This window comes from Mycteria americana, chromosome 1 (assembly GCF_035582795.1).
Source record: "Mycteria americana isolate JAX WOST 10 ecotype Jacksonville Zoo and Gardens chromosome 1, USCA_MyAme_1.0, whole genome shotgun sequence".
Lineage (NCBI taxonomy): Eukaryota > Metazoa > Chordata > Aves > Ciconiiformes > Ciconiidae > Mycteria > Mycteria americana.
The window spans coordinates 43,141,771-43,163,278 of record NC_134365.1 but is presented as its reverse complement, the minus strand read 5'-3'; the positions used below and the strand labels follow the sequence as shown (position 1 = coordinate 43,163,278).

At 41.1% G+C, this 21,508-nt stretch overlaps 1 protein-coding gene across 5 annotated transcripts in view; it reads left to right on the top strand.

The window, feature by feature from the left end:
• The first annotated feature begins 2,734 nt into the window (after positions 1-2,734).
• OSBPL8 (oxysterol binding protein like 8) overlaps positions 2,735-21,508 on the top strand; it is a 101,468-nt gene continuing 82,694 nt past the window's right edge. For 3 of the 5 annotated variants that reach the window (XM_075495852.1, XM_075495818.1, XM_075495801.1), the window contains exon 1: positions 2,737-2,969. The gene's annotated coding sequence lies outside the window, so the exon portion shown is untranslated. Of the gene's footprint in view, positions 2,970-14,105; positions 14,124-21,508 lie in introns of those variants that run through there. The other 2 variants (XM_075495825.1, XM_075495808.1) reach the window with 2 other exon arrangements.

The following is a 21,508-nucleotide window of genomic DNA, read 5'->3' as shown; positions in this document are numbered from 1 at the left end:
CAGTTGTGTCTGTGCCATAGCAATTCTTGATCTGGGCTTCAACCTGGTCTCACTGCTATGGCTCTGCCTTGGTGGTTGCTGAACTTGATCCTAACTGTGACTGAGGGATTTTGCTTCTGGCTTCACCTTGGACCTTTCTCTTCATCATGATATTGCCTTATGATCTGGACTCTTGGCTGAATGTGACGTCTGTCCTGCTTAGGTGCTATGGGAGTGGGTCCTGCCCTTCCAGCTAAGTTATCCACCTTGGCTGCCAGCTCACTTCCCCTTAGGGAACAATCCTGTTCTTGCTGCTCCCTGACAACCTCAAACATCAAGGCCACCCTTAAGTTACCTGAATCCCTGCTGTTTTAAAGGAGGTGGAAATATGCCCTAATGAAAAGCCTATTTCAAAGCTGGAACAGAGCTCCTCCCCTTTCACACAACAGTTTCCACCCCCTTTTCCTGACCCCCACATTTACAGGGGTTGGTAGCTGTCGTCTTCCTACAGGAATAATAGATCATTCTTTCCCTGCTACCTGTGGGCCTCCTGTTATTTTATACCTGGTCACAGATGCATACAATGCAGGCAAATGCTTTCCCTAGTCCTTGTATTTGTGGTGACAGTTAGGTATTTCTTCCACTTGGCAGCCCTAATGAGTGAGGTACAAACTCCCACTACTCATTAGTGCTCTGTCCTCAAATCTGAAAACATGATACTTTGTGGTCATTTCCCCCCATTTTTCCCTATAATAAGTCCTTTAATGCAAAATTTCTGTGACATAATTCAGCTTTGTGCAACCTATGAAAACATCAGCATTTATGTGATTCAGTTTAAGCCATGTGAGCAGAGGCCCGAGCTTCTCCGTAAACTATTGCTGGTTTGGTGTGCTGCCAGCCTCTCCCTTCTGTCACAGACAGGAATACAAGAGCTCTATAGAGCTAGGAAAGCACTCTAAGGAATGAGTAACAGGAGTTCACTGGTGATCTCCAGGAGAAGCAAAAAGTGTAGTATGAATTCACCTGTCCTACTCATTAAGTGAACCAATTCCCAGCTGCCCATAACTGCCTGGTATCGCATACTTTGTACATCTGAAACTGTGACCCATCCATGGGTGTGCAGCACGACTTGAAGAACTCCACATTTTTTATGGAACTCTCAAAGTGTGAAAGTGCGAAATATGGTGTCCTTGAAAATAGCTTTAAAAGAATTGCTCTGTGACAAGGCAAGACACAAATGAGTCATGAATTGCACGCACAAGTAGGACTGCCTCCCAAAGCTAGACTCAGTCCGTTCGCTAGACTACGACCAGCCTTGTGAATTAAACTTCTACGGTGAGAAAGCCCACGTGTGTAACTCCTGTCAGGGCGAATTATCTCATTCCAGGGCCCTCCTTTGGGGAGAAGTATCGTTTAATTATAGAAAGCTTTGTACAAAGAAACTTCATCTCTAATGATGAAAATGAAATTGTTCTCTGTATTTTTCAACATTTTATACCTCATTGCTGAGAAGAAAAAGCAATGTTCCGCAGTCAGGAATATACACACATCTTTCTACAGAAGCATTACAAAGAAAAAAGTACTGAGGAAAGAATACTCAGCCTTTTAATTAACTCAGATTATTCACGGAACAGAATGAAAAGATTGTGAGTGGAACATTAGCCCAAGATAATGGACTCCTAGCGACACTGCTACGTAATTGAGGAACAGCAGATAATTCTATGAAAAATAGATTGAGCTAGAAGGCTTATTTTCAGAGTTGGAAACATTAATCCTTTGACAACTTTTCTGCGTCATTAGTTAGCAGGTCAACGCTGAAGGTGCCAAACGTTTTGTGAATGTACCGACAGTACTTTCCCTTGAAGTAAATGGAAAGAAGGTGCTCGGCATTTCCAGAAGTTATTCAGCATTTTGCAAGTGTTTCCAGTGATGTCAAGTGGCAGGTGATGAAAACCCGAGGGACGCACTGATTTTATTTTACATATGGTAACATATGTAAGCTGCTCGCAGTGGTTTCATATTACCAAGGACACGTTTAAAGCTGCTAGGAGGGGACACATTTTGAGATGGAAAAAACAATCCAAAGCGGGGTTCCTGTTGGTATGTTAATTGGCGACCATCTCTCTTGCTGATTTATCGTTCAGAGCACGTTGTATTTCCATTGTTACTACTTTTTGGCTGCCCAAGTTATTACTTAAAACCACACCTGATGATTAATACAATGCTGCCCTGCTGTCTATGACTGCACTTTTTCCAGCACTCTGCACAGTTCACAGTTCCTGCTTGAAGGAATAGTGCCGCTTGAAAGAAAGGGGGTTTTCTTTTACAAGAAAGAGGTACAGCATCAACACGGTGAACCTCAGCAGCTCCCTCACAGCCAGGCCTCCCTCCGAGTGTCCCCCAAAAGGTTTTGGTTTTGCCCGTCGGATTATTTTGTGCCTTTTGGTCCCTGCGGAACGACCTCTGGAGCCGCGCTCCCCCCTCGGCCGTGTCACAGACCCAGAGCCGTTACGCCTTCCGCAGCCTCCACCCCATCAGCTTGCTTCCTTTAGCTTCCTTTAGCCCCCTTTAGCGACTGCCAGCCCGCCCGCCTACCCCTACGGTGGGCCTCGGCCGAGCCCCCGGGCCGCGGTCGCTCCGCCCCTCCGGGGCCGCCTCACCCCGCGCCCAGGCCGCGCTAACGGCCGCCCCGCGGCCCAGGGGGCGGTCCCGCCGCTGACCGCCGCCTGAGGGGGCGGGGCGCGCCTGCGCTCGCGCCCGCCGCGGCGGATGAGCGGATCAAGCGGCGACCGGGCGCTGCGCAGGGGGAGCGGGGCGCGCGTCCGTGCGCGCGCGTCCGTGCGGGAAGGAGCGGTCGGTGCCGCGCGCGGCAGGCGGAGCCCGCGGCGGGGAGGGGAGGGGAAGGGAGGGGTCCCGGCCACCGCCCCCCCTCCCGCACCCGCCCCGCCCCTCCGCGCCGTGCCTCCCGCCGGACCCGGCTGCGGGGAGAGGTGAGAGAGAGCCCGGCGGCAGGGCGGGGGTCCCCCGCCCCGTCGGGCCCCGGGCTGCAGCCCCCGCCCGTGCCGCAGCGGCGGGTTCGGGGCAGCGCCGCGGCTGGGGACGGGGCGGGAGGTGGGTCGTGATGCCGCTCAGGTCCCCGCCGGCACCGCAGCACCGGCGGGGGCAGGCGGAGGTGGCGTGGCGTCACGGAGCGTCGCCGTGTGCCGCCTCCCCGCGGGCTGCTGGGCGGGAGGGGGGTCTGGGAGCCCCCCGGGGTCTCCGGGAGCGGCTCGGCCTTGCGGCCAGCCGGGGGCGCGGCCCTTGCTGAACTCCGGGACGGCTCCGCGCTGGCGGCGGGCAGGCGCTGGGCAGCGGAGCTGCCCGCACGGTGCGGCCGGGCTGGGGGGTGCGGTGGAGGGGTAGCGGTGTTGTAAAGCTCCGGGTGGCTGTGGACCGGTAGCGCGGCTCCGTGAAGGCGAGCGCCTCGGCTGAGGGCTCTTGAGCCACTTCGAGATGGACTTGCTTCTGTTAGTTGTCTTGCTTACGCCTTGGGCCCGCGGGGTCCACAAGCCCCGGGTTGAAAACAGTCGGGTTAAGTACCGAATGCAGTTAAAATTTAGCTCCTTTGATTGTCGGTAACCTCCTTCCCCTCGCACTGGGAATATAATCTTCTGATTCAGCAATGCCCTGGGGAATGAAACCTAAATCCCTATTATTGTCGCGAGTCCCTTATTGCTGCCAGCCGCTCTTCTGTATCTTTATTAGCAGGCCTTATAAATGGCTCACTTCCAGCAGAGTGCGTTCGCCTGTGGTCTAAAGGCATTTTGCTTAACGTACTCGGTGATAATTCAGATGAGCTTCAGACATTTGCTTGAAATAATAGTCTTCATAAATTGTACGTTACAGAGACGCTGTATAGAATTCCCTTTCTGAAAGGAGGAAAGCCATCAATTCCTGCGTGTCACTGAAGATGTTGCTAACGTGAGATATTGCTGCTTGTGAGCTACTGTCCAAACAAAACAGAGTTCTTGGGACTGAGGACAGGAAACCTTTTAAAACTGCTGATTTTCATCTGCAAATTTTCATAACTTCAATCATTTCGACTTAATCCCAGGAAATACCGATCTGTTTGAACCATTAAGTGTTAACACAGTTGAGGCCCTGCTGATGCTTGTTTAATATCAACCTAATTTTCGAAGTTTGGAAAGGCCAGTAGTTGATACTGAGTTGTTAGTCCACAGCAAACGTTATGGGCAGTAGAAGTGTGTATGGAGTGTTGCTCCCCACTTGTGAGAGTTTAGAGTTGATGTAGTACTGGTCTTAAATGAAGGGGAAAAAAGGAGAAGGACATGATTTCACTTGTTGGCTATCAAGTAGCTGTAGAAGGGACTGGTGAAATTCTCTGTGTGCTGTTTCATTTTAGAGTTCCTTGTGAACTTCTGAGGATGTTTGTTGTTTTAGCCACATACTAGTCTTTCATCAAAACTCCTGAGCTTTGAAGTAATTTGTTTTGTGAATATACAACTTTCTAAAACTCAGCCATAGAGCCCCCCCTTTCCAGATGCTGATTTAAGGCAGTCTGCCTCGAAATGGAAACTAGTTGAGCAAAGAGAGGGGTGTGATTGTGGTCACTAGTAGGCTCTTTGGTTTCTCTTTTCTGTTGTTGTGGAGTTGTGAAGATGTTGCAAGTAAACTGAATATGTCGAGACTGATATAGCTTAGACCTAGCAATGAATAGATCTTTTGCCTACTTTAATCACGGGTCAGGGAAAGAGCTCCTTTTAAACATGCTGCTCTGTCAAATTAGTTAAAAACTGACTTTTCAGTAAAGGGCCATCCAGGTCATATTTCTGTCACAAGCGTGAACTTCTGGGGTACTTCAGACTCTGTTTTATAAATGCTTGTTAAAGCTTGTTAACTTCTACAACATAAGGAGGAATTTTCTGATATTGCAGGAAAAAATGTCAGACTTGTACACTTTTTACAGGGAACTGAATCGGGACAGAAAGTCAGACTGATGTGCTCCTGTTCTTTCATTAGTGCTTACTGTATTATCTCAGGGTTTTACTCCAAAGGGAAATAAAATGTTGAAATTAAGAGAAAGCAATTTTGGGGAAAAAAAAGTTTATTGAAGATTGCTCTTTTTTAGATTGCCTTTTTTTTTTTTTTTTATTCTGTTGAAGTGATCAAGAAGGGTCTTGGGTGATGCAGTACTTATCCTTTTTCTTTTGTCTGCTCTTATGCTTACAAAGAAATGTCTGTGCAATTACCTAGTACAAGAAACTATGCATGTTTCGTATTCTGTGGTGTTCCAGCCCCCTCTCCCTCCAGTAAATCTTTGCGGAGAGCACTCAGCCAAGTTTTAATAAACTGTGTCAAGTCAGTTATTAGGTTTTAATGTCTTCATTGACTACTGTTTTACCACCTGCCCCCCCCCTGCATTTCCCACAACTTTGGTTTCCTGAAGCCTGCAGGGGAGTTCTCTAAGGGGTTTTTCTCCCTTCTCCCTCCCCATGCTGTGAAATTTCTGTCACTTTAGGCTGTCTGTCAAATAATTTATCTGTTAGTCTCTTGGGCTTCTGTTTCAGAACAGAAAATACATTTGTTGCAGAAATTACATGCCATCATATAGTTAAAACTTCCCAATGGGCCAAGCAGTGTGGGTTTTGTTTGTTTTTTAAATGAATCTGCATCAAGCTCTGGGTTACTCAAATTTACGATTAAACACAGAACAACATCTAGTGTTCAACAAACCAGAGAATTGTGAAGGAAGATAGAAAAAGACCTTCAGTGAAGAAATAGTGACAGCTGTTTTCTGGGAAACAGGATAGTCTTACTACCTAAAAGTGTGGGTTTTTCTTCAGTACGCGCAATGTGATAGAAGCAGTACAAACACAGAAGTGGATGATCCTATTCCCCAAACTGTATTGTGGAAATCTTGGTCAGGTAAATTGTGGTTCATAATACAGGGTGCTGTTAATGAAGATCTTGTTTCTATGGCAGATGTACTGTTGGGGAGGAGGAGAAGAGTAGCTGAAAGCTTTTTGAGGTGGGTATTTATACAGTCCCTGTTTTTACAGGAAATGAAACAGCACAGTTCTTCACCTAGGCTGTTTCGGTGAATTGGTGAGGAAGTAAAAAATACTACTTTTAAATGTCAAACAATTCTTTACCAAGTGAACTGTCTCTTTTGTGGTCTGGTCCCGCCCCCCCCCCCCCCCCCCCCCCATTCTGTTGTGGTCATAATGATGTTGACTTAATAAAGCTTTTCTGTGTTGTTAGACAGCCTTTACGGTTAACTTTTATTATAACAGGTAGTTGATGGTAATATAGTTCAGAAATAGATCTCTCTTAATCTACAAGAGGCAATGGGCACGGTCTTGGTGTGGTTTTTTTTTTGTTTGTTTGTTTTGTTTTTTTAAAAAAACCAAACAAAAAACCCCCACAACGACAAAGAAGTTTTTCCCAAAGGCTTTGATTCATTTTAGAGGACTGTTTCTGGATTTTGCTTGAGTGATTTCTTTTGCTGTTGTCTTGTGTTTTGGGTAAAGTTGATAACCTCTCTGTTTAACTTCAGCCTGTCAATTGTTTCCTTCCTTCCCTCTGCTTCTTGCAGCTCTTCCACTAATACAGAGTGGAGAGTCATGCTCAGAGTTTACAGCTGGAGCAATGTAAAGGGCTTTGTGAGCCTCTTGCTTCCATTGAAAACATATGAGCAAATATTTAGACTAGTGTGACTTTCGCAAGTTTTCTCGATGTTGGAAAGTCTAATTGTAACCACAAAGTAGAAAAAAAAAAGTTATTTACTTTGAAAAATTAACATTCACCTTCATGATATTGGGAATTTGTAGAAGAGATACATTGTGGCTGTTTCGTGGACTTACTTTGACCCTGGACTTGAAGAATCTGCATCATTTTGGGGATGTTTTTATAAATTAACTTCTGATCAAGGAGATGGTTTCTCCACCTAAGAAACTCCATCAGTTTAGACACAGTCGAAGCAACTCTGTGTAGCTTTATCTTAAAACAAACACTTGGCCAGCTTGTGGGAACAGCAAGTTGCATGCTTTTCTGGTAATTTGGCTCAATTAATTTTTGTAATTTCATACCATAGTAGAGAGACTTGGTGGAGCTTGATGTTTTGAGGACTGACATTGACTTTTAAAAGGAAGGCGTACGTGCAGTGTTGAACCCCATAAACTGAGTGAGTGATGTTTAGGAAACAGTGCTTGTAATAGGGCCCTGATTATCAGCAGATATATTAGTCAGAAGTGTTTTATTCAGAGTAACTGGTTCTGGATTGTACACAGTTGAAATCCGGTGCAGTATTTTGCTATGTTTGTTATAAAACAATGTTTTATTCCATCTGTACTCTACAACAAGAAAATCTGTTGCAGATGTAATGTATATAGTAGCATAAGAAGCCTCTTGAGAGCAGCTAAAAGTGTTTGACAGATGGTAAGAGGCATTTGGGAAGTGAGACTTTCGTTTTGAGGAAGTAGCTTGGACTTCTGGTGTTAGGAGAAGAATAAATAAACCTCATTTTCCTCACACTCTTAATTGTGGATGTGAGGTTTTATCTGAGCTTGTTCCCTCAGCACAGGGTGCAGCACTGATCCTTCATCCACTAAAAATGCTACATCTGTCTCTTTGGAAGTTCTTACAGTTCCAGTGACTTTTACACAATACGGGAGTGTGTGTATCTGATCTTCCTCTTTTTTCATTCAACTAATCATTCATCCATTTTAAAGTGTTCCTGTTGCATCCAAGCTTGGGCTACTTCATGCTCTGTCTGTATGTTCATACGTTTTCTAGTGCAATAATCCTGTCACCCAGTGTTTGTGCTGTAGTACTGCAGAAGCTGTTAATATGACTATTCAGTTGAGATAAAGGAAAACAGCTTGTTTCTTCCAGAGTTATCTTTTGCTTGCCTGCAAACCGAAGCCTTAGTATTTTGAAGGTTATTTTAAAGACGAGCAGTTTGCTTTTTGAAAGGCTTGGACTTGGAAGTGCAGCTATTACTGGTCATTTAAACTTGTGGAAAAATATTTTTATCGAATTTAGTGTTCTTGCACAACTTAGGGAAGCATGCATGTTGTACGTGACTTTTTTGATTGACAGTTTTAGCTATTTAGGGAATTATGCCTCAGAAGAAAATACGTTGGTTTTCATATTCATGTGTTTAAAGCTGACAGTAAGCAGGTGGTCTAGTAAACTGAGCTGGGTACTTGACTGTGGCTTGGACTTCACTTATCTTAGGAATGCTTTATTTATCTTAGGAATAGCTTTAATAAATTAAAGGATACTCTTCACCTCTCCTTTGCCCTCCAAAGTACCGAATAACACCTGTAAATGATTTACTTGACTCTTCAAGTGGCAGAAGCATCATTCCAAACCTGGGTTTGTCTCATGTACAGTAGGTCTTTTTTAAGTACCTCCAGAGGGCCTCATCTCAGTGGTTGACATTTTTCCTCAAAAAGATGTTCTTTAGGTGTTGTATTCCTTGTAGATTATTTGGAGAGTTAAGACAAAGGGTTTATTACTTATAAGTAGATGATACTACTTAGAGTGTTATATTGTTGATATGAGATTTGTGTGGTAAATTACAGGTTCAGTTGGTGTCTAGTTCATGAATTATAAAAGATGCCTGGCTGCATTCTGAAGGAGAAATGCGACATTTTAAGATTTGTGAAACACTTATTGCCAGGTACACAGCAAGTTCCTTTGCTTGAAATTTTATGTGGAATTTTTGTTTCTAATTACTGTTAAGACACGTAGTAAAAAGGATGCTTTTACATGCAAAGTGAGTACTTTTCTAGGTAAAAGATGGACAACATTTGCTTAAATATTGCATTGACTGATCTCATTTTTTAGTTAATATATACAGATTTTATGGTCTTGCAGTCTTTGCAAATTTAAAAAAAAGTGTGATGATGCTGTAAATCTGTGATGAGATACTCAAGTGGCACTGAATTAAGGAACATGTTTACTTGAGACAAGCTTCTCTTGTCTAGTTGCAGTATAGTGGAAAAGGCCACTCAGTATGAGGATATGTGGTGATGGATATAAGCCCTTTTCAGTAGTAAATAGCATATTTTTTCTTTATTCTTGCACGTTAAATTCTGATGTAAATACCTGCTTATGGACCACTTTTTTTTCTTTGAAGCAGGCCATAGCATGAGAGGCCCTCCATGGTCTGTTTCTGCAGGTGATGTAAATACTGTAGAGCAGATGCCCGGAGTTAGGGAAAAGTACTGCTCTCAGTCTCAAAAAAATTTCCACAAGTTTGTCACCCCCTGCTCAAGCAGTTCCTTTCCAGATCCGTCTCGGAGGTGGCTGCCTGAGGGACCTGCTGCAGCGTGCTCCTCCGTGCGTGGGGACGTGTGGTGGAAAGGAGCAGAGTAGGAGTCTTGTTCCCTGTGCAGCGGGATGCCGGTGCTGCCGACAGGAGGAGGAGGAGGAGGCAGTTTGCTCGCGGTGGAGGTTTTAGTGCAATTTGTGAACCTTTACGCTGTATAAAGCAAATACTGTTCTTAAACACAGAAGGGACAGCTAGGATATTGTTTAGACATTAAACCAGTGAGTCTGCATAAACTGCAGTTCGTTGTTTTGCAACTGTGGGATTTGAATCCTGCAGCTCCATACTGTACCAGGAGAGTGGGTTTACCATTGTTCGCCACTGGAGAACTAGTCTAAGAGAAGGGCTACAGCCTGAAAACAAATATTTAATGTGGCTCTAGAAGATCGCCAGCCTCCTTCCTTGCGTGACTTTACCTTTGTCCGATAAGAGCTCCATTATAAAGCTTTCGATGTAGGTAGTTTCTTTTGCATAATTGAGATCTCTTGTGATATTTCTTTCAGTATTTTTTCCAGTGAAAAGCAATCACAAGAACAAGTTTATTTGTGTCTCTGAACTGAGCTGAGCCAGTTTTAGATACCCATTTAGAGTAGTGCAATCAACTGCATAATGCATGGAAAATGTTTTTGTTGAAACAAATGTATTATGACTTAATATATATAATGCAGTGTATGTTACTTGGGCCTGACTCTGGGTGTGAACCATTTAACTTTTTCTTCCCCCTCCTCCCCACCCTCACAAGTGTAGCATGAAAATGAGGCAGCTCATTTGCTTGATGGATTCGTTTATTTGTCCTTTCTTAGGCAGTTTACCGTGGGTGTGTATCTCAACTTGTAGACAAGCATAGATAATCTTTGTGCTTCTCGTGTAGGAAGATGGCAGTAGTGCCGGCTCCTTGTCTGTGTTGGCACCTGCACCCCGGCTGCTGAACGTGAAGCTGTGTTTGCGTGCGTGCTTTACTGAATGCTGGCTCCTTGGCGTTACAATTGGGAGCTAAACTAAATGTAATTGCTGGGAGTGGTGCTGGGTGGAGGTGGTGTGGAGGACCTGGGAAGCTTTGTTTCAGGCTTTGGTCATTTCCAGGTGAAGTCAACCAAGCACTTTAGAAAGTGGACCTCTCTTCCCCTGAATAGGTGGATGTGTAATTTAATGTTTTTGGAAGAAGTCACCTGCTCTGTGCTCTAATATGACTAGTGCTACTGTTACCCTGTTTCTGCACTAGTCCTGGAAGCTGCTGCACTGCTCTTTTTGAGGGACTATTGGACACTCATGATTACTGAATTATTTTTTTACAATCTAGAAGACTGTGTAACTTTAAAAAAAGAATATGTACTTTAAATACTTAAAACACGCTGATCTTATTAATACATAGTCCATGTGTGAATACAGAATACAGTATCTACTGACGTTAGGATGATGCGTAAAGGATGGTAACTAAGGGAAACTTTAACTTTTTCTAATATAATCGTCCTAGAAATATAGGGGTGGTCCTGAGTTGAAATATTAACATGATGAAAATGACAAGAACTGAAGAAAAGTGGCATAGCTTTTGTTCCTTTTAGCAAGCAATCTTTGAGTAATGACTAACACGTTTAATCCAAGTCTGGAGGAAACAAAGTTTGCGTAGAAGCTGAAGCAGAGTTAAAAATAAAAAAAAAAGCTTTAAAATGATTTGTTGAAGGCCTCAAATAATAGCTAGTGTGGTTGGGAGGAAAAACTGCAGAGGAAAAGTTCTGTGGACTTGGGTCAGAAACAGGCATCAACTCTGTGTGAATTCATTGTTCCTAATAGCTCGGTCTCTTTCCAGACGACATTGGCACGTGGAGGTACAGGACATCAGCTAAACTCTGTTAACAGTCTTTGCGCTGTAAAACTGGGGCAAATGCAGTGATAATTTGGCTTTGACTAGTCTCTGTGGGCTTGTTACATGCACTGTACAGCCAACGTACATTTATTCGGAGTATAGTATACCGGGTTCTATCTAATTTTGGATAATACGTTAAATTGTGCTAGTATGAGCTGTACAGTTGAGTAACTGGTTATGCTGCAGCAGAAGTTGATGCAGAAATGCTCTCTTCCGTTAATGCTCATTATTCTTAACACTCTCTTCCTGCTTTGGAGGGGGAAGAGAGAGGTCTGTACGTCAGAAGGAGAAGTCATTTAGGTTTTGTATTGGGGAGCCAAGATCCAAGGTCTACAAGAATAAATGTCAGGATCAATAATAGTGTTTAGACTTGCATGATTTCCAGCTCTCCAGATGCCAGACCATGAGTAAGTCTCTGAATAAGATATGTGCTCTTCTGCTATTTCCATTTCTTATGGGGAGAGCTTGCAATGTTCTGTGCTTCTCTGTGGTATTGCCTTCTTTTTTTTCCCTGATCATACTCTTTTCCAGTTCAGGCAATGTCATAAAAGTATTGGTAATGTGGAGGAGGGGAGCAGAAGGAGGATTGAGTAAGGCTGTTAAATTCTTACTTGAAGCAGCAGGTAGGATTAATTTAGTATGACTGAACATCTGGCCATGCTTCTTGTAGCTGATATCTAACGTACTTACAGTGTGTGTAATGTGCACATCACTAATGGAGGAGTATATTTTGTGAGTGAGGATGACTTGCATCACTTTCCTAACCAAATGGCATCTTCTCTGCCAATGTTGAGGTGGCCTTTTTGCTTTTCTTCCATCCTTTCTTCTGCACAAGTAGGATGGTGAGGGCCTTCTGCTTGTGAGTTTTATTGAGGAAAAGACATCTGGGATTACTGTTTTCTCATGATATGTGACCTGTCTACTTTCTCCTGCAATTCCAGCTGCACTATTTGTTCCAGTTTCGTTGGTTACTTACCATCTTTCTCCTGCCTTGGTCCCCTACACAGATCATGGTTAAATTGCTGCAGGGAATTTTCTGTCTCATTTCTTGTAACTCTAGGCGCCATCTGACTAATCATGACTTTAGCTGTTTTCAGAAGATTATAGTTTTAGAAGAGGGCATGATCTCTAACCTTGTATTGCCTCCAGATAGTTGAGACACTCCAGAGAACTACTGGCTGGGGAAGGGGATTGGGGTTTTTGGTTGTTTTTGAAGAGATATGCTTGCCTGTGTTATATAGGCAGTGGTGTGCTGTCTATATGTGATACAGACAGTGCCTATGTAGTATCTGCTTTACTTCAAGGACTTGCTTAACCTGTCAAACATAATCTGTGTGTGTGCATGTATATATTTGCGTTTATAAAAGAAGTGTACTAGTAATACATCAGAAGCAGATAACCTCCTGTAAACTGCTAGCTGGCAATCCTCAGTGGAGGGCTCTCAGTGAGGTCTTCAGGCTAACGCAACAGTATGTAGCTGTGACCTGAAGTCCTTCATGTTATTTGCAGTCTTCTTTCAAAAAAGAAGCTTTTTGTATGGATAAGCAAAGCAACTTTGATTAATCTGTGTGATGCAAATTGTAGACTTTCAAGGTACCTCTTTGCTTTGATTAGCATCTTTTAATAAAAAAAATTTTAAATTGAGTCCGCACAATACATGAGAAGAAGTTGCAATTCTAAGCCAGTAATTCTAGCTTCAAAATTTACATTAAAATTTCGCTAGGGTGTCCATTATGACCTGTTGGAGGCTGAAAGATTCATGTAACAGTACATATTTCTGGTACTGAAATCACAATTTTGTAATGTTTCTTTTGTGATCAAATGAAAATCTCATCAGTAATTAAAATGTAGTCTTTGTGATTGTAGAGAGAAGCCAATAAGCTAACATTTGAATCTTGTTTTCTACGCAGAATAAAGGACCCCGCACTAACCTACCTATAAAGATTTACTGCTTGCTGTTTTTAAAAACAGTACCATGATTCTAGCTTGCAAATAGGATTGTAGTTATACTTAACCGTCACTAACCTGTGCTGCCTTGAAAAGAGACTGCATAAATCTTAATGCAAACAGCTACATTAAAATACCAGTGATAGAAAATCATCAGGGAAAAACACGGGCTTAAGGCCTGTGATGTTTACAAGCAAAAAGAACCCTTTACACAAATGCCGATTCTATCTATTTGAATAACGCACAAAATTACTGAATGTAAGGAGAGGTTTTAAGACAGATTTTTGAAATCATCAACAAGAATGAATGTTCTCCCTTGATGAAAAAAGTTCTCCTTTCATTAAAAAAGAAAGCCTACTGAGGAAAAGAAGCACTGAGTAGAAAGCTTATACATGCTAATCAAGGTAGAAAACAGAATGGGGAGCAACGAGCTGCCCTACAAAATAAGGGAAGAACTGGTGAAAAATAAACCTGAGAGGGTGTACAGATGGGTCTGTACCGTGTCAGCTACTTGAATTAAATATTAACTATACACGTTTACTGTCAGTGCTTTAAAGAACAGTGCTCGATATTCCTCTCTATGCATAACAAGAATATTTTCTTTTAAGCTTAATAATCAGTTCCTTTCAGTGTCATCAGCTCTGTTTGGTTCTCAGCTTGGAACAGGAAAACATGCTTTCTTTTTATGTAAACTAAGAACCGGTGTAAGGAAGTGAGGCCTGTGGTGTGAGAGGGTTTTGGTTTTTTTAAATTTGTAGAAGACCTCTGTTCTGGTCGCTGTCAGATCACAGATTACAAATCGTGCTACTTTGGTTTTCAGAGGCATGTTCTTGTTGAATTAAAACAAGCTTTAGTACTTTTTTCCCTGGTTCTGGCATATAAACAACATTTGTCTTCAGTGAACTTTAAAAAGTTGTCCTTGTATATCTTATTGTTGATTTCTACTTTCTTCCCAAACAGAGCTTGATTTATATCAAAAATAAGATTAAAGATCTGGTAGGTGGTTGTTATTTTCAAGCATAATAAATCAATGAATGTATGTTGTAGCATTTATTGACTATAAATATTTATTTTTTGGTAATACAAAGTGACCAGAACAGAATTTTTATGTATATTTTTGACTGTTTTATTAATTATCAAATTATATTTGACCCCTCTTTATGAAATGAAGAAAACTGGTTGGTTTTTGCTTATCTTAAGCCACTTTCCTCTGTGACTGACAGATTGCTTTTGTAAATACAACTCACGAACAGGACTTGTGTTATCTTGTCATGTAAATATACTGAAATAACCTCTGTTTTATTAACTGTCATTTAAGCAGCATAGATGGAATCAGGGCATGAATAGAATAAGGCAAAATTCAACATTCAGCTGTACTGTTTCAGTTGCTCTGTTCTGTGAATGCTTCCAAGTATCACCTGTAGTCTTTCATTCAAAAAGAGAAGAAATTATTTATCTTTACGTCCTATATAGATTAAATATATGCCAATAGGAAGCACAGAAAATATACTGCAGGTGTTGCTTTACTTATTTTCCTGTGTTGTAGATCTTCTTTGTTCCCTTATGTGGATGTATTTCTGAACTCGTTTCTTAATTATTCTGTGTAATAAATTGCGGAGTCTTTCTTTCTCTTATTACAGGTACAAGAATTTATTATGCCTCTGAGATTCTTACCAGCATGATAATACTCATGCTGTGAACAGTTAAAAATCCCATCTTTCTGTCTAATACATTTGTTCTTCTTCAGCAGAACTCGCAAGAATATTTTATGCATCAAGTTATTGAAGATCCAGCAGAAAAATTACATTACTGCATGGCTTAGTCTGCTTTTGGAAACAGAGGCCAGTAACTCTTCTGTAATACTGTGGTCACTTGGTATTGCTGAGTAGCAACAGGAGGCTCAGGCCTCTCAAACCTCTGCCTCTTTTGGTTTTTGTTTTTAATTTTAAACTTCAGGAAGCTGAGGGTTGTTGCATCTTAAGTAAATAGTGTAAAGGGTAACTTGATTGTGTATTGTTCGTGAGAACTATAAACAATGAGTTTTTAATTTTTTTAAAAATTCTGAATACAGAATATTGTCTGTCAGTTGACCTTTTGTGAAGATGGTATGTACAAAAGGATTTGTGCTGGCAGGCATGGTAGAGGAAAGGGGAACTAGAGTGACAGAGACCTGACGTTACCCTCAATATATAGTGTCCAGAAGTGATAGCTGAAACATGTCTGAGATATTGCAGAGATAAGTCTGGACTATTATTCATTGTAGGCATTTTTGTAGACATTTTTGTGGGTTTAAAAAAATGCTTACATTTCCAGTGTTAACAATCAATTTCATTTCATCGGTTTTGGTTTTTTTGTTGTTTTTTTTACTGTTAGTTTCTCATAGGTGATTAAAATGTAAACTGCTTGCTTAGCGGATATTTCTATCTTAAAAATGCAGACTTAAGAAGCTTGGGTTGTCTTTCTTGCAAGATGAGTAGCATCTGTTGTGATTCATATGGCTTTAAGGTGTTGGGGGAAGTGTTGTAGAAGCAAGCTCTTGACTCATAGAATGATTTTCTGAATAGAGTTTAGTGCCTTGATAGAGATGATGCTTGAATTTGAGTCTCTATCTGTGAATTCTTGGATGGAGGGAAGGAAGGGAGGTGTGGTTTTGGGTGTTTTTTTGTTTTGTTTTTTTTTGTCAGGGAGCAGCTGGTGTTTTCATGACTTGTAACTTGCTATAGCTGACCTTCCACAGCCTGCATTGCATGTTCTGTGGCAGGGCAGCCCAGACAGCGGAAATTCTAGAGTAGTGAAAAGTAATTGCTAAACAAGTTTCATGTCAGTGAAAACTTGGAAAAAGACCTGCATGAAGGAGGATGTGTGTATGTTATCGGGGTTTTAACTTGCAATCTGAAAGCCCTCACTGAATCCTCACCCCCTTCTCTGGTGTCAAGGGTCCCAAGAGTTGAGTCTTGGAGGAGGAGAGAAGAGATGATGGTGCTTTTCTATTACCACTTAAGGGTGTAGTAGATACAATTTTCCATCTTCACTCGGCATCTGCCCTCTTCTTGTGACACAACGTTGCTGTTGCCATCCATACTGAATGAAAGCCTACTTTAGCTCTGGCGGGCTTATTCTCCATCCTGTTACAGGATCATGTTTGCTTGAAATTTATTCTATGTTTTTTAAAAAAATAGATTTTTTTTTTTTATTTCCATGTTTGTCTTGTTGTAGCCATCTTTTACACAATTGCTCTGTGTCATTAACTGTTTCAGTTATACTTGTCTGACACTTTTAAATGCCTTTTCCCAGCTTTATTCAGAGGTTTCTGCTTGGATAACCATGTTATTTAGCATCACATACAACTATCTTGCCTTACCATCTTCTTCCATGTCCATAATAGTTTTATCTTTAGCCCCATGCACCTCTTTTTCTTCTTTCACTTAAGCATATAGTAGCATATTTGTTTTTCTTCTTGGCTGCTATCCTACCTGTCTTAGCAACTCAGAAACCTAGTAGGGTTCTTCTGTTCCTCTGCTTTTCTTTATTTTCTCTGGAGAAAAATACAGGTGCTCACTGATTTGAGCTTGCCAACATACATGCGTATTTTGCTGTTGTGAAATTTTAAATGTCTCTGCTTGAATCCTGAGTGTGGCAATCTTTGCTGCTTAACTTGCAAAGATCATGCTATTGTAACAGTGTGGGAGAAGCTGCAGTGGAGGTACTTATGTCAGCAAGTGTATCCTCCCTCCCCAAATTACTACAAGTATAAGCTGTACAAGGAAAAATAGTAGCACTCCACTCCTCCCAATATGGTGTCCAGGGAGGTTGTTATCACCATAAATTTATTTGCTAGGACCAACACTTGTAGGAGCCCTACTGCTGAGACTCTGGTGGAATGCATGCAGTGATACCAGTCTGCTCTCCATTGCAGCCTTGGACTCTGTTATGTTCGCAGACTTAACGAAGATGCCATGTTATTGTGTCTTGGCTTCTGCTCTTCCTTTATCACTGTTTCTGATGTCTCATGCCTCTTGTAGTTCCCAGCAAATGTTTTGCTGAGTAACGATGACAGTAATTTTGATCTGAAGAAAAGCAGGCTGTCCTTTCTCATCAAAAGTGGAAATGCTGGTCTTTTATGAATTCTGATTTGTGAGCATCACGATGAGAAGCTCTAATGCTCAGTGTCCTGGGAGAACCTGTTTGTGCTAGCGTTTATGTACTTTGCTTGGGATGCATAATGAGGCTGACAGCTAGGAGAGAGTTTTTAGCTGGGGGAGCATTGAAATTGCTGTTGAGATGGTTCCTAAAACTATTGACTTGCTAGTGATTGAGCTGGTTTTCTACCCATTATGAAATAAATATGAACCCACTATGTGGCAGCATGGATTTTCATAGTTGTGCTCTTAGATTCTGCTGCACAGATTGAATTGTAAGAGTTGTAGCAGTGGGATATAGCATAGTTTCCATTTCTCAGAGAACTCCAGTTAAAATTTTAGGAAGAAAGGGAATTACAGGTCAAAGGCAATGTTTACCTGAATGCATATCACTTACGTTTTCCAGGAGTGAGCAGTGGTTCATTTTTGTGAAGCTCATGCCACGCGTGTTGTGAAGCGGGCAAAGTCACCTTTCATACAAAAGTGACTGCTTCTGGGAGGTTCTGTGCAGAAAGTTTGTTGCTGACGGACTAGAGCCATCTTAAAGAAAAGAGTTGGAGAGATGAGTGTGAAACTCAGGTGCTTGCTGTGCAGGCCAGTATTTTCTGGAAAGGCTGTGCCTTGATTGCAGGCAAATTGGAAGCCCAGAGGATCCAGATGTACCCTCCTACATCAGAACAGCACTTTCTAGTCAGGAATTTGAGGCTATTACAGAAAACTTATTTTGATTTTGGTGAGCTGAAGTAAAATGTCTGAGTGTGCTCAAATCCCATACACAGGAACAGTTTATTGTGGGTCTCTGTTTTAAGGATGTTATCTCACCTCCAGTAACTTAAAATTTTTATGTTTAATTGGCATTGTGGTACATGTTTTTAGCTAGTCAGCTGAGAAGGGACCAAGATTTTGTTTTTTAAATTAATACATTTTGCATACTTTCTTACTACATATGGTATGTTCTACAAATGCTTAAGCTGAAGATTTTTGCAGCAACCTTACAGTATATTCTGTATATTGCGCTACTTAATGCCAGGTTAAGGTAGAGAGCTGAGCTGTGTAACATACTGCCATCTACAGCACAACTATGTACAGTAGCTGTCAAGGGTAACCTGACAGCAATCAAGATAACTCCTTAGAGGAGTTAAATGCTTGAAATATGTCTTAACTCGACGTGAAGATGATTCTGACTTTTAGCCACCTCATAAAGGGGCTGCTTTCAAAATGAATAGATAATTCAAGCTTGTCGAAATACATGAACAGATGCTTGTTAAGCAGATATATTGTTTATATTTGAAAAGAAATTTAAAAAGTGAAAAAAAAAAAAAATAATGCCAGTCTGAACTCCAGTAGTGAATGAATGAAGTTCTACTAAGATATAACACGTAAATCACTGGAAACAAAATTCTGATGTTAAAACTGAGTAGTAACTACAAAATGGTGATAACCAGCTCAGATTCACTAGAGAATCAGAAATCACTTTACCTACTTTTCCTTCTGTTGAAAAAGAAAAGTTGTGTTTCTACCTAATGTTTTAACTGGGAAAAAACCCCATGAATTTATTTGCTCTGACACTAAATACTAATAATGATGATTAACGTGAAGGAATAGATGTAACAAGAAACTACAGAGAGATGCAGATTTTTCTTCTGTTGTGATGTGACAGCCTCCTATACAGAATAGCATGGAAAAATTGTAATGTTATTAAAAGAACAGAGTTTCATACCTAGCTTAAAATCTTTTAGTATAATACGAATTTCAAGCTCAAATGGGAAAGTGCGAAAACCAGGAATGTTAGTAATTTACTTTTAAGCAAAGCTATAGAGAGCTTTTGGTCTGCACCTGTGATGGTATTTGTTATGCAAAATAGCTCTTGTTCGGAGTCTGGATACTCTGAAAGGCTCTTATAAGTGGCTGGACATTGGTCTACTGTAATCTTTTGTTCCTTTCATTATTTAAGGGTGTGACTATAATCTGCTATTCCATTCATTATTCAGGGGTGTGGTAATAGAATAATGTAGTGATTGCCCCAGCTGCAACAAAACCAAGGAGTTGAAAAGAAACCTGATCATCAGCTAGAGATCCACATGCATCTGAATTTCACAGCAGGTCAACATCATTTTTTTTTTCTTTTGTAAAAGGAAATATAATACCCGTTGTAAAGTTGCTAAAAATGTTTTTGTCTTAACAAGGAAGAAAAATTTAATATTCAACAAAATGTTTTAAAAGTTCAGAACCACTTTTGATCAGTTTAGAACACCTTGTGTGTCTAAACTGGAATGCCGCCACTCTTGGAGATATTCTTGAAAATGAGCAATTGCTTGTAGTTTTGTGGTGTTTCTTATTATTTTGAAGCCATTTGGATTTACAGAGGTGATCTCCAACAACACTCTACCACTCTTAAATGTGCTTTTATATTTTTTAATGAAGCTTTCAATATGTAAGCTTTTAGTTGGCTGTGACGCCTTACCTTGCAATTAAGCATTGCAGCCCAGGATCTTCCATGCTTTCCCCATCTAGGAAAGAAGCAGTTAGAGATAAAAATGAGAATTCTGCCTGTCTAGTCGTTCTGCTAATTTAAAAATGGCAACCACAGAAAAAGCAGGTCTGGCAACATAAATGTTAAGTAGTTTTCCTTGTCAATACTTGATCCAAAAGGCAGAATGAATAAGGAAGGGTACCTTACTCGGGGAGAAAGAAGTTAAGCTCTGTGAATGTGAACTGTGCTGTGCAAGCTGAGAATGAGTTCTGGCCCATATTGATATGATTAATATCTATTGTTGTAGATAAGCATGAATAGGCAAAATCAAACTTCATAGCCCACCTAGCTCATCTTTACCCTTTGTTTCTATGCCTATTTTTTTCTGTTAATCCTTCAATTTTGCTAGGATCAAAGAGTTCCCTTCATCAATCTTGAATGTTTCAGGGTCTTCATGGAGAATTGAAGAATCCTTCAGCTCTTGTTAAAAATGTCATTTACTTATGAATTATGATTTTTAGTAAAACAACTAACAGATCCTTGAAGGTGTCTAAGGAGACAATTGTGCCTTTTTTTTTTTTTTTAATTGAATGCAGTATGCCATTCTCCAGTCCCAAAGTGGATAGACTGCTTAGCATTTTAATTGGGTTTCAAGCTGAATTCAGCTTTAATGTTCAAGGCCAAAGACGGGGTTATGAAGGTTAATTATACTTATCAACATTTGGAAACAGTCGATTCTCATTGTATGTGAAGTGTTGGCACAGTGCTTTTCTCCTGGGGGGGGCGGGGAGGGGAAGTGACTTATTACTTCATGATGTAACTGGAATGCTTGCGTGCTTATCTTGGTTAGGTGGCTTCGAGGGGTAAGCTTCTCAGTTATTTTACAGTTTGGTGCCTATAAATGGCATTGAAATATCCAAGTGGCTATTCACTTAAAATCTGGATTTTATGAGGTTATTAGCACTCCTGGAGTTACCATGTCTTAATTTCATATTCCATGTGTGTTGCAGACAATCTGGATATGAAAAAGCTTAAGTTATGAATGTCACAGACTTTCTAAAAGCTATCATGGGAGCATAAAATGTGCCATTGCATTAAGAACTACTGGCTTATTGTATTTTTTTCTCTCAAGTTGTGATCATTAGGAGGAGAGGGCAGCTCATCCTTCTCTGAATTCTGTTGAGGGCCGCAAAACGAAGGAGCGAAATCCTTTCTTATGGGAAAGATTATGCATGCCTAGGTGTCTGGGAATAAGGGGCTCTGCCCACTTGTTGCTCTCATTTAAATCAATATTACATGTACGTTTGCTGGACAATTTTGGAAGAAAAAAACAAACAAAACAAACCAGCAAACCTTTATTCTCCTACATGTTCATTACAAGAGTTTTTAAAAGTTAAAGCCTGTAGTTGTAAGTACAGTGTACTTGCTGAATTTAACTGGTTTGTATCTGTGACCACTGGTTTTGGATATTGAGTCTGGGCACTCAGTTAATAATGGATTGAAAACGCAGGACATGAGATTTCTCCTTTTAGCATAGCACACGGTTGGAAACATGCAGTGCCAGTTATTCTTACAGCTAGTCCTGCAGGAAATCTAAAGAAGTACATTCAGTTTTCCTCCTCCTGACATGGCCGTGCGGTGTGTGAAAATGAGCGTCAGAGATGGGATGTGCCCCAGGAAGTGGATGCTTGGCTATGAGTAAGTTGGGACATAGGTTTCTGTTCAGTTATAGCTCTGAGACCTGAGCTGTTGCTGCCTAGCTCCATTTA